Genomic DNA, 12923 nt, shown 5'->3' on the forward strand with positions numbered 1-12923 from the left:
CACTCAGCCATGCCTTTGTAGGGTACAGTTACAGACGTGTTTTTTTTTTCATCACCAGTCTTGTATATATTTATTTACGAATGCATCAACAATCGTCATGCATTGCATATATCCAAACAGGCGGTGGATGTTGTGATTGCTTAGAGACCCTTGTTTGAAACGCACAATTGCACATTGTTGTCTGATGGATGTGATCTTTGATTCGGAATAGCATCCTGGGAAGAGAAATGAGCCATTTCCTGCCTCTTCCCCACAACACGGGCTGTGTCCCGGGTTTCTTGAGATGCTGGAGAAAATGGATCCGATCATAAACAATAATTGTACCCAGAATCCAGAAAAAAAACCATTGGCATTTGAAGTCAGGCAGTTGTGGGTATACATAGCATAAGTAGCTAGTAGTATTGGTATAGTCTATTGTTTTTTGTCACATGCGCCCCAGATGGTACTAACACTGATTGTTTCAATGTAATTTAGCTTTTTAGTGAATTGAAAGTGCATCCAGTAGACTATTTGCAAGGTGATGAAAACAGGACAGATTATTATTAGGAGTTTTGCATAGCAGAGATTTGCACCCCAACCCCTAGTTATTAATACCCATGCAAGGGTGCCTTTTCAGTTCAAAACAGACCCCTAGCAGTTTGTGCACATGGCTGTTTAAAATGGCACAGCAGCAGGGAGATCTGGAAATGTGCTTATACTCTAAGGACCTTGAACAGATGTGGACAACAATAAGCAAATCGGGCCACATGGGCCAGTCTGCATCACTATCAGAGAGTTGGCTTCAGAGACTGAAGGGTGGAGGCTGCATGTTTTTGAGGTCCAGCTGAGGCTGATAGTTGTGTCCCTCTGTGGAGAAGTCATGCGGTTCTGTGCGGCGCATTCCCTTGCAATGCAGCTACATCCTTTCTTTTGCCAGAGCCAGGAGTCGCAGCAAAGGAGGCAGGAAATGCCATGCAGAAACCCAGCCGTACAGTATTACAAATCAATGCCTGTGTGTAGTTTGTGCGGGATAGATTAACTCGTTTCTGGGGGTCACAAATGAGTGTCTTGTGAGATACTATTTCAAATATCTTTTGGTTGGTATGTTTGACTGCCAACGTGTCCCTATAAATACGCAAGACTAATTATTGCCAGAGGCTAAAACTTACCAGTTAAAAATAAAGTTATTAATATATAGTTTGTTTAAAATACATAGAAATATGATATGTTTGTGAAGCATATGATATATCTTAATCATGCATAATAGATAGTCTTCTTTTCCATTCATTGTATATTTATGCTTGCAAATAGTCTTAAAACAGAATTTAAATTGATAAAAGTATTGAGTTCTAAATTAATCCGGGTCCAAGTGCCTCAAAAGGTTTCATCTGGGTAATCTTTAAGTGTGCCAGGGAAGAAAACTGCAAGTTCCCAAAGAATCCTTGGTCGATGGGTCACTGTAGCCTATCCTAACACAATCCAACATGTACATTTTACTGCATAGTACATGACAATGTTTTTGCCTGTGAGAACTTTAAAACTATAGCCATAGCTCCCACTGGAAAAATGACGGCCCCCTGAATGCAGTACTTAGTCACACACAAGTAGTAAACCTTTACCTTTCATGCATTCAGTCATCCAGTTTATGACTAGAAAATAATGCACTTTTGGTTTTGATGACCTACAACAAGAGTCTCCGGCCAGCAGGAATCCCCTACTTGTGCCCGGCTTCTTTCCTTTGGGATTCCCACAGAAGAATCCATAAATAAATCCATGCCCCATCTCCTGCAGGACTGTCCTTGTGTGTGGGATTATTAAGTAGTCGTCTGTATTAATACCACTTTCATTAGACCGCTATGTTTTATGCAACAGTGCTATACCAACCAGTTACAGATGGCTGGGGGATTAGAGAATTAGAGGAGTGTATTCCACCAGAATTCCTCCCCACGCCTCCAGCAGCTTCTTAATGGTGAAGGATTGTGATCTCTAAGTTATGGTCTACTGAACTGTTATACACTGCTACACTGGATCTAACTAGATAATTGTACATGTTTAACTTGAAATAATTGAACACGTCTAGGTATTCCACCAGACTATTGAAGTCTCATCTTCAGAGTGGAAGTGTGCCATAGAAAATGCAAGCCAACCACTTCCTCCTCCTCTTCCTCCTCCTCATTATTTATTTAAGAGCAGCATGAAAAACCGTTAGCATGCAAGTTTTTTGCTGCATCACATTGAACCAGTTTGCATACAGGGAGTTGTTTGCTAATGAATAGGCAACCTTGTTACAGTAAGGCTAAACATGAGGTCTGCAGCCTTGCAAATTCATGGATTCCTTGCTGAGCCATTCCCCGCCGTCTTAAGCATGTCTATTATAGCACATCTTTCATTGTCTTTTTCATCTTTATCACCCCAGATGTTTTAAATAATAAAAGGATTATAATCTGTTAGAAATAACACATTTATCTTGCCCCTTGAAGGTGTTTATTGGCTTTTTTTTTTTTTCTTTTTGTTGTTGTTGTTGAAATATTGGCTTATGGTTTTAAGCAAGTAGGAACTTTTCAATTCTGCGCTCCTTATCAATAGGTCTGCAGTGTTGAGGTAAAATAGATGGCATGCAAGTTGCTTTAATAGAATAACAGCATTGAAGGATGCATATGATCTTTGTGAGCTCAGTCTCCAAAGCTTTCAGAAGTTTGAATCACCGTTGCGCTCTAACATTAAACAGATGTACCATAGATAATAGAAAGCACGCCATTCTAAGCATTTGTTTAACCTTTTTTGTTAGAAATATAAAGCCCTGACCAAAATGTAAAACCCTGACTATTGACTATAAAACTGGAATGGAAGGCCAAGTATTGAAATTTAAAATATGTGTATCATTTAGACTTGAAATATTACAAATAGAATGAATAGAATCCAGTGCTCTATTTACTCAATTATTGAAATATATGTAACAAAGTGCCTGCAAGCTGAAAACAAATATGTGTTTCCTAAACCAAACACGTATTTTCTTATACGTGACTTCATGTTTAAATTTTGTGTGGCTTGTATGGCTTGTTTCCCTTGCACAGAAATCACACTGTATCCTAAAATGTAACCACAAAGAACTATACACGATTTTGTTTACCAGGATTAAACAGACTAAAACCTCACTTTGATGTTGTATACCACAATACAGTTCACAAGGTGGTTGTAACTAAACAAAAAAGCAAACAAAGACACACAAACACACGCTCCCTTGTATTATGTAAATGTATGTCTCTGGCTATGGAGATAAACAGTTGTATCTAGACGCAAAATCCTTCTGTTGCTGTTAGTATACATTATTTCCAGTGACTGCCTAACACTTCCAGGCAAGGTAACACAAAGGAGAGAAGTCCTTTTTGATTATTTTTTTTACCGACTGACATACTATAACAGTATCTTGTTTTGTTTGTGTTGCATACACTGTATGCCTATATGATAGCCTATACATCAGCACAGTGTGTTAAGTTTTAAAGAGGCCTTATTGGGGTTGCGTTTCCAGCTGTGCTTGAAGGAAACCGAACAGCAAGTTGTTTTGTATGATTGGCTGTGTTACAGGAAGAGCCCGGTATTGTGTATCTATAGTGAGAGCTGGATCTCGGCTGAAATTATGAGGAAAAACAATCCTAGCTAACAATGGGTATGCAGTTAAATTCAGAAATGCTGACTCCCATCTCCTTTTTCCAGCTTGGTAGACATAATTCATTATGATCACAGCTTCTTCCTCACAAAGGTAAGCTGTTCATTTCTGTACCTTTTATTTTAAGAGCTGGAATCATTCATTTTAATCCGAAGTGAGCTGGAACGTGCCCCAATTAAAATTAAATTCAAATATGTCGTATGCTAAATATGTAACTAATGGAGAGAACATTTTAGTTTGGAAATCCTAATATCTTTGGAACTGATGGGTAGATTAAAAAGCAAAAAAAAGCAGGGGATTTGATTTATGTAATGGATTTATGTCAGTGGGGAATTATGTACGATGATGAGACGGACCACAAATTGCATGGGAGTATTATTTTGTGAAGAAATTCTCTTTGAAAGTATTTTTGAAATCTCTCAGTGTGAATCTATATATGAGAGGGAGGGAGAGAGAGATGTAATGAATTTAGCTTAAATAATCCACTGCAGCTTGTGTCAACTTTGGTCTATTTTTAGTTTGTTGGGCTGATACAGAAGCACTGAGACTTGAAGTTGTCTATGGCTCCCTACCACATGTATGGAAAGAAATGTAGCAAAAACCTCCCCCCACCTTCCAGCTAGTGTGTCAGCTCTGCCCCGAGGAGACCTCGCTTCTCCGAACTGGGGGGAGGAAAATCCACAGTCAGCATCATTTGTCGGTCCATTGATTTTCGTCCCAAGACATTGCTATTGTGTCAAGTATCCTTGAAACAAGGTTATCCGATTCTGTCAGGTTTGGATGCTGCTGTTTTGGTGTGCACTATTTTAAACAGCGGCCCGCACGGACATCACCTTCGGAGGTGGATGTATTCAGAGGAGGAACTCACTGGAGGTGATGCAGCAAAAAATGTAGTGTTTCAGCAAACAAGTGTTGTGCTTAAAATACAAATTTCCCATACAGCCAGCAACTTCTATAGTCGACGTGTATTTTGCTCAAATACAGTGGTACATAGCTATTAGTGAATATTATGATCATTTAAGAAGCAGACTACAATATGGCTGCAATAATTTCTAATATGAAAGCTAAAGGCTATTTGTTTTGTTGCTGAAACATGATTAAACTATGTCTTTATGATTCTCTGTATATCACATGTAAGTAAAGGTAATAAAACGCTGCAAGAACTGCTTGATCATCCTTATTTTGCAATCCCAGTTGAGATATTTCATTTTTTCAATCAATACTTTATCAAACATGGCATTCAAAGGAAAATCGGCACACCCAATTCATTCGTTCTTGGCTGTCGAGAGGAATAACTAGATTTGGAAACTGAGACTGGACTCGCAGGTTTTCAATTTTAGTTGGCGATCATTGATTATTGACGTGTTTTTCCTGTCCGCTTATTTGGCTACCAGTTTTCCACCCTATATGCCATACAGGCAGAATGAAACAATGGTTTACAGCATTGTGTATGTACATAGCACTGGGGTTGAAACTAGACGATTCATTTCCCACTGTGAAGAAATTAAACATTTGCTGCAGACCAGGTTTTCATGTCTGAAGACTGCATATCCCTCCAGGCAGCAGGGAAACCGTGCCACAGAGAATACGGTTCAATATCTTGCTGGTTTCTCCTCAAGAAATAACAAATGAGAATGTGTTTTTAAAATGTCCTTTTTTACTTTCCAGGACGGGAAGATACTCTATTGCATCAATGTGTATTTAAATTGAACTCGCGACCATTTACATAACTATTATTAGTAGTAGTATTTTTAGTATAATATATATAATAATTTAAGACTCTAAAGAAACATATGTATATGAAAAAGCTAGCGATACATAATGAAAATCTGGAGTGTTTAGTTTATAAATGCATTTAAACATGAAATCCATGAAGTTAAATAGAAAGCATATATCATACAGTATCTTTAATACTTTATTCTTAATAGGGTCTGTTGTTAGACTACTGTATATTGTTGATGTTGAAACACATTCACATTCCTTGTTCTCTCTATATTTGTCTAATTCTGCCTCGCTGTCATCTACGGCTTTAGTTAGCCCGGAGCCGTCCATTTCCCACAATCCCCCTGCTCCCGAGACCCCAGACTTTCATCTGTCCAGCCAATAGAAGCTCAAGTGGAGCAGCTTGGTTTGTTGTCTGTCTGGCAGCGAGAGGAACAGTAAGTGGAGCTCCTCAGGACACAGACTCACTACTAGGCAAGCATTCATAATTCAGTCTTGTCTGAGCATTGCTATATTATTTAAAGTAACGACATAAGGTTGGGATTTCTGTTCTCCCTTGTATCTCTCCATCTGGCTGCTCTACTTACTATAAGACCCTAAATTACAGAAAGAAATCATAAATGATAATCCATAAAACTGCAGATGATCTTCATATGTTTTCTATAAAATGGAGTTGGTTCTTACTAGTTTTTCGTTGTAACCAGGTTTACGGGATTCCTTGTGCAGTTTTACAGATGTTAGAACCAAACAGACAACGTTTTAAATGCGGTGGAGGAGACCGGGAAGGACACCACCCTTTATACAATACGCCAGTTTAAATTAAAAGCCTTGAAGAGGAGATTAATAGCAGGGCAGCATACAAAGACTAATTAAAACTGATTATTACTGCCATTTGTCCAAGCATGAAACAAGTGAATCCAATTTGTTGTACTTGGCTTGTACTTTGTTCAGTAGGTTTTAACATATTTTTTGTGGAAGTGACCTTTATGAGAATGGACAGTATTCTATTCTGTTTCAGTAGACGTGTTCTTTGGGGACGCACATAATTCAGGAATAAAGCATCTTCATTGTACTTTTATTGTCCAGGAAGGGGATTCTAGCTTCTTCGCTGGCAGTGAAACACTAGGCCGACAAGTTCAATCGAGCTGGAAATTGGTCTGCTTCTAAGAGCTCTCGGTTCATGATGTACAGCAACCCTCGGTGTCTCAGCAGGTGTTAAGAGATGTGTGCTTTGTGGGAGATCCGTCGTATTTGTTATTTTTGTGTAGGATTTCCCAGCAATACGAAATGACCTGAAAGAAATAAAAACAAAATGTGTTGTAATACGATGTCCAAAAGTGTGTGTGTGTGTGGGGGCGATGTGGGAAGTCATGAGTAAGATGCAATTTCATTAAATTAAACCTTTTTTTTTTTTTATATACCAGGGTTTTGCACTCATTCCGATCCATTAAATTGCCTTTAAATGCCTTTTTCTTTTCAGCGTACAATTATCTACAGCCTAGTCACTGCCATTGTTTGGTAAGAAATGACGTGGAACCATTGGCGGTGGATCCCGCAAACGAGAAAAACATCAATACAGATGGAGGAGGAGTTTACGAAACCAGGGCCTTTAACTGCAATAACCCTGAAAATACTCTTTTAAGAGAAAACGAATGAAAGACTCTTACTAGTGTACTATTGAGGTGGTTACGGTACAGCAAGACATTTTGTTGGCTTGGTGAAACGGATAGTGGGGCTGAATAAACACTGAATTTCAACACATCAGGGCGTTACTGGTTTCATTCAGGCTTTAATGGTGTGCAGTTTTTAGATTTTAGATTTGACCGGCATCCCAGCAGGATCTTTATGCCATGTTATTGCACATTATGCCCCTGACACTCCTGAAGGCAGAACAATACATCTCTGTAAGTGGAAGGTGTGAGTATGCTGACCTACAAACGAGCGCATGTTGACCTGAATTGTCTCAGCCTGTGTCAGTTGAATGAGGAGAGCTGCTTGACATGTCTTATTATTCTGAAAGGTATATTGCGCTCACACCCTGAGATGACCGTTGCCCAGTGAGGAGGAGTGGATATTTATCAGTCAATCAGCTTCACTGTCCTTGGAACTGAAAGGCAAGAAACCTCAAGCTATTATTAGTGGGGTAGCTCGAGAATCGGTTTCAGGCAGACTTCTGCTGTACGTTAATGATCTAGTCTCTGGTACAGGCAAGATTTTCCGCAGCCTGCCTGGCCAAAAATTGGTGCCGTCTGTCCAACCCAATGCGTGAATGGTGAAAAGAGTAAACAAATCAAAACAAATTTAAACACAAGCACACTTGCTCATGCTCCACCCTCTGCTCTTTTTCGCTACGGGTACATGTGTTTAACTTGGATCTGACACACATGTAGGAAGCAATAGCAATTGGTAGCAAAAAGCATTAACAAGACCATTCAGGGCTAGGCATGTAGATCTTAATGACTGCCAAATGGACAGGAACGTGCATAAATATCAAATGGACGGTAATGCTTTTGTAGAAGCAACCTGTGAAAGAGATTTGTGGTGTTGATTTAGCATTTTATTTGGATAAAATAAAAATAAAAAAAGCTTGACAAATATCTGGCGGAGTAGCAGTATATCCATGTGCTCAAATGACACAAAGGTCTCATTTCAACTATTGAGTTCAGTTTTGGTCACCCAATTAAACAAAAGGGAAAAAGTTAAAAGGAGTATAACCAGACTAATCTCATTGCTGGTTTTAAAGGAATGTCACGATGAACAGACGGGATACATTGGACTGAATCTTGAAATTATAAACGGAGGAGATTAGAAGAGGACTTGATGAAAGTATGCAAATCCCTTAAAGGTACTGATTGAGTCAATCTCAAGACTACTTCAAGTTTGGCAATCAAATAAGGACCCCCGTGTCACGATGGGATTGAAAAGGAAGGAAAACAGAAGCTACTGCTTTACCAACAGAGCAACTGGTCAACAAACGACCAGACTCAAGACACAGCTGGATACAATTGTGAGATACCGAGATACCGAAGATGTGCTGTATGACTGGGCATCCGCTTGTTGGCAACCTTTCTCCTGTTCTTATGGTATTAACCCTCTTGAGTTAATCCTAATGGGGAGTGTTGCTGTTTCCATTTGAGCTGATTAAGCATGCCTGGAAAATCTGGGGCTTTCAAGTTGATCCCAAGTCACAGGCAACACATGGTGAAATGTGTTACAGTAACTACACTGAGTAAATCCCTTTCCTCTCTCTGCTGTTCAAGTGGAGAGATAGTGTCACAGAGGGTTTCAAAATAGGCTTTTGGACTCCATCAACAGCCTCACACTGGCCACTAGCATATTGGAAATTCAATTTGTTTTTACTTATCTCACTGGGGATGCTTGGTTCTTTACTGAAATCTTCACATTGAAGAGAAAAAGGTGGAAGAAATGTGTGTTTTGAGTCTTAATCATCTTCATATTTGAGATTTGACTGGTTAGATGTTCCTTTCTCTTTATATCGTGGTGCAGTTTGACGAACTGTGGAGAATACCCCAAAATAAAATCTCTGTTGCATCTGAATGCTTTCCATTTAACCCTTTAGCAACCCAGCATGACCTTGCCACTTACAGAGGCCTGGTAAATTGAGATCATCTATTTTTGTCAAGCCTGTTAAATGTGACTTTTAGATCCCACTGGGTTCTCAAGAGTTAAGAGTGACCTCAGTATGAACCATATCTACATTACTGGTGAATTGAATCCTTACAAACCCTAGGAGAATGTTAGTTTGATGGTGATATGGAGGGCGTCTTTGGACTTATTTGTGGACCTAATCCCATGTTTCTAAAGATTGGTAGTGGTATGTTTAAATATCTTGAAGCCAAAGTTTTCTCATTAATCTTCTTCTCTAGGGATCTGAAAGAGGCTTGTACAAATAATCCTAAAAATAAATCCCTGTAACTGTATGTCTTTGTCCTGCTAGGCTGCATCTGTCGTTTCTGTGCCTTTTTCACTATAATTTCCCAGACATCCAGACAAGCTGCACTCCTAACCTTGTTATAAACACCCTGTGATCGAAGGCAATGGAATACAAGATGAAATGCTGATAAATTATTCTTAAAAGGTTATTAGGATTCGTAGTAAAGCACTGACTTGCTGCTTTTGATGCATCCGGAGCTTCCGAGCTGATTAGAAACCCAAGACTGTACACATTGACTTCTGAATTGTGTCTGAGCGTTGATTTGTGGTGAATTTGCCAACATCGAAGATCTCGAGATATCAAACGAGGCACAGCAATGAAACCAATGTGCAGAACACTTCATTCATCAACACAAAGACTGATGCATTATTATATACAGACTCTTATTAAAAATGGCAGCTACAGAGCAGAAAGATAGATATGTTACAGTCTATAAATCATAAACGAGAGAAACCAAATACCGTAATGTTGGATGTGACAAAGGAATGTGTTTAGTTTTAATATCTCACTAAAAACAGATCAGAATTATCTAAATAACCCTATAAAAGTATATTTTAGCGATTTTCTTATAAAAATAGTACCAGGGGGAGTCCCTTAAGAAATCTCTGGAGAGCACTGTTCAATATTTAAAGACTTCCGAAATGGATTTTAATAATTAAATGGGGGTTCTTTTGGAAAATGTAAGTTGGCTTTATTGATGAGACTTCATATTCACTTCCAATATATCACTAACCTTTACTATGCATTTACTCGCCTCAGTCTAATTGCAGTGAACACTCTGTGTGTCTGAATAATTATGGATTATTTACTGATTTCTGAGCCACGGTAATGCACCCAACCGTTTCCTTTTGTTTACTCTTTGATATATCTGTCTGCTTTCAGTTTACATCTCATTTCTTAAAAGCATTAGTTTGCAGGATGGCTTACTTGTCTCTTATTATGAAAGGAATGTTTTAAAATTAGCTCAAATCTGGTCATTATTTCATTGCAGACACCTTTCACCAGACTTAGTTTACACATGAAGCATTGCAAAGGTGTAATAGTCACAATCAATACCAAAATACAATGTAAAACATTACAAAAATGCAGTAGTACATTCAATACAAAATACAATAACCAGTTTGATAAGGTAACAAGTGCAGATATAATAATCTCCAAACTAGCCTGGTTTCACTTATTGCTATTTGATTTGGCATTCTGGACATTTCATTTCAGAAATGTTCTCCCCAGATTTAATACCCCATAAAAATATGTGTAGTGACCTAATTGCCAGATGTTGCTAATCTTTCAGAAGCAACACACCCAAGGAGTCACAGCCTTGTTGCACTCAATTCATACTCACTGTAGACTGATTTTATATACTAAACCCATCATTTTAAACAGTTTTCTTCCCTAACCTGCACAACCTCAAACCACCTTCAGCAAGAGAGATCTTTCAAGAATTTGGCATATATTATCAGATCTCTAACTTGGGTGAAGATGCCTTTACTGCAGTGCTACTCTGGTCTGTGGTCTACATCTTAAGACAGTACGGGATCAAAGGGCTCGCAAATTTGAAATTGTGCCGCATATCAATCGGGATGTCTTCAGTCACTGCACAGATGCTTCCCAGCAGGACTGGTTCTCATCAGCCCTTTAATTTAATAGCTTTGGAGCAAAGAACTTCTATAGAGATTTGGGGAAGTTTGATCTCTTTAGTGCAAATCCCCACAATATGATGGAATTATGGTGATTATACGGTAATAAATTGCATATATAAATATAAATAGGTCTTCAGAATGTGCACTATGGCCTGTTCATAGAGCTAATGCATTTTGGAAGTGACCTTTCACCCTGTGTAACATAAGCAATATTTCTGGGTGTTAACTTTTGTGTGGGCTATGTATAAATTGTTGATATGTTTACCAAATGAAATGGCTCACGATTACTTTGGCATTCTTCAGATCAATATGGTATAAAACCCTATATAATTACATTGGATTTTGTTTATTGCCTTTCTGAGAAGATTTGTACGGCCTTTGACGAAGTTGACAAAATAGTTGCCAGGTTTGATTTTCCACTGTGGGCACGCCTCCCATCTCATTTATAGAGCTATGAGTGGGCAAGTTGCCCAAAGTGAGACGTACAGCCCAATATAGCTGGAAATACCCATGGGGCTACTTGCTATTCTTCTCTCAGTGGCTAACCTTTTGTTTAGAAACTTGTCAGCACTAACCAATATTAGTCATCTAGTTTTACCTGGAGGATATTTTGGTTTGTTTATGTTCGTATAAACAGCTGTATTTATAGGGTTTGTTATTAATTTCAGCTATGGTGTCACCTCTGCTGACAAGCTATTGATGGAGTCTGCAGTCCACTTGACTACTTGAAATTTGAACTTGAAATTATAATTGAAACCATTTGCTCATACAAACTGAAGACTCCTCAGAGAGTGTGAGGATTAGGATTCAAGCCATTAAACTCGCTTCTTTTTTAGAGAGTATGAAAAACTGTTTCGCATTGTACATTAAAGCTTTTGTTCTGCTTTATTCAATAAGCAAAGAGCAGACTGAGATTTATTCATCCCTTCAAGAAACAGAACAATAAAATCAGTGTTGAACAAATGTGTTCCTCCTATCCTGCATGTAGGGCTGGACAGGGACCTTGTTTTCATCTGGACACTATCTACAAATTATAGCACTGTCTGCCAGGCATTAAGCAATCATCAATCAAAGTTTGCCTACTTCCTGGTTTGAGGCTCTTCCCTGTTGCCTTGAACGGCCACTTAATCAAAAGCTTCATTTCTCCCTCTGCTTTCGGGAGTGGAATTCGACCTTGTAGCAGAAATCCAGAGTATCCCCATTAGCGCTGGCCCTCTGCCTGCTGACACGGGAACTGTAGCAGGACTGAGCCATGTGTGTCTGCAGCTGGCCGGGGAGAGATGTGCTCGTTACTGAGGCTCCTAATTAAGTCATCGAGATGATGTGGTTGCTTACACAGCTGTTGCATCATCTGCTCTGTGAGCCACGTGGAGGGGTGTTTCTCACAGGCCGGCGCAGGACGGGTCTCTGGGAGTCATGGAAAATAGTCCAGTCAAGTGCAGAGCAGATTCATTCCTGTGTTTGAAGGAGCAAAGCCAAAATTGTAACTCCACATTTCGGTCTATGCATATTCTGTCTCGATAGGGATGCAGTTTGAAACCACAGTATCTGATGTTGGCTTATATAAGACCTTGTGTGTCATTAAGTGGATAAAATGGATCAAGCTATTTTGTTATGGGACTATTATTTGTTGCCCACGTGCAGGGATCCAAACATGCATCGTACATTGAATTTCCTACAACTCATTACAGTACCTGACATTAGAACTTTCTTTCTGAGGTAATAGCTTCACGTAATGTTTTTTGTTGTTGTTTTTTTATGATATGATAATAAAATGTTCTTGCTTTTTATTCGGTTGGCAGTCTAAGTCACATTGGAGTGCACGTGACCTAGTTCTTGAGGAATCATCTAACCGCTTTGGCTAAAGCTATATAAGCAGCTTGACCAAGCAGAGTTCAGTACTGTTGTAAAATCCGTATTGGTTGAGTTCAGAGCGGTCATCCTTGAGGTCCGATGGAGA

The 12923-nt window shown here is 39.0% G+C and overlaps 1 protein-coding gene across 10 annotated transcripts in view; it reads left to right on the top strand.

Annotated features, from left to right (window-relative positions):
- The window catches only part of cep170aa (centrosomal protein 170Aa), an 80230-nt gene that overhangs the window by 610 nt on the left and 66697 nt on the right, over nucleotides 1-12923 (top strand). The window lies entirely within an intron of this gene.

The sequence above is a fragment of the Amia ocellicauda genome, chromosome 23 (assembly GCF_036373705.1).
Source record: "Amia ocellicauda isolate fAmiCal2 chromosome 23, fAmiCal2.hap1, whole genome shotgun sequence".
Taxonomy (NCBI): Eukaryota; Metazoa; Chordata; class Actinopteri; order Amiiformes; family Amiidae; genus Amia; species Amia ocellicauda.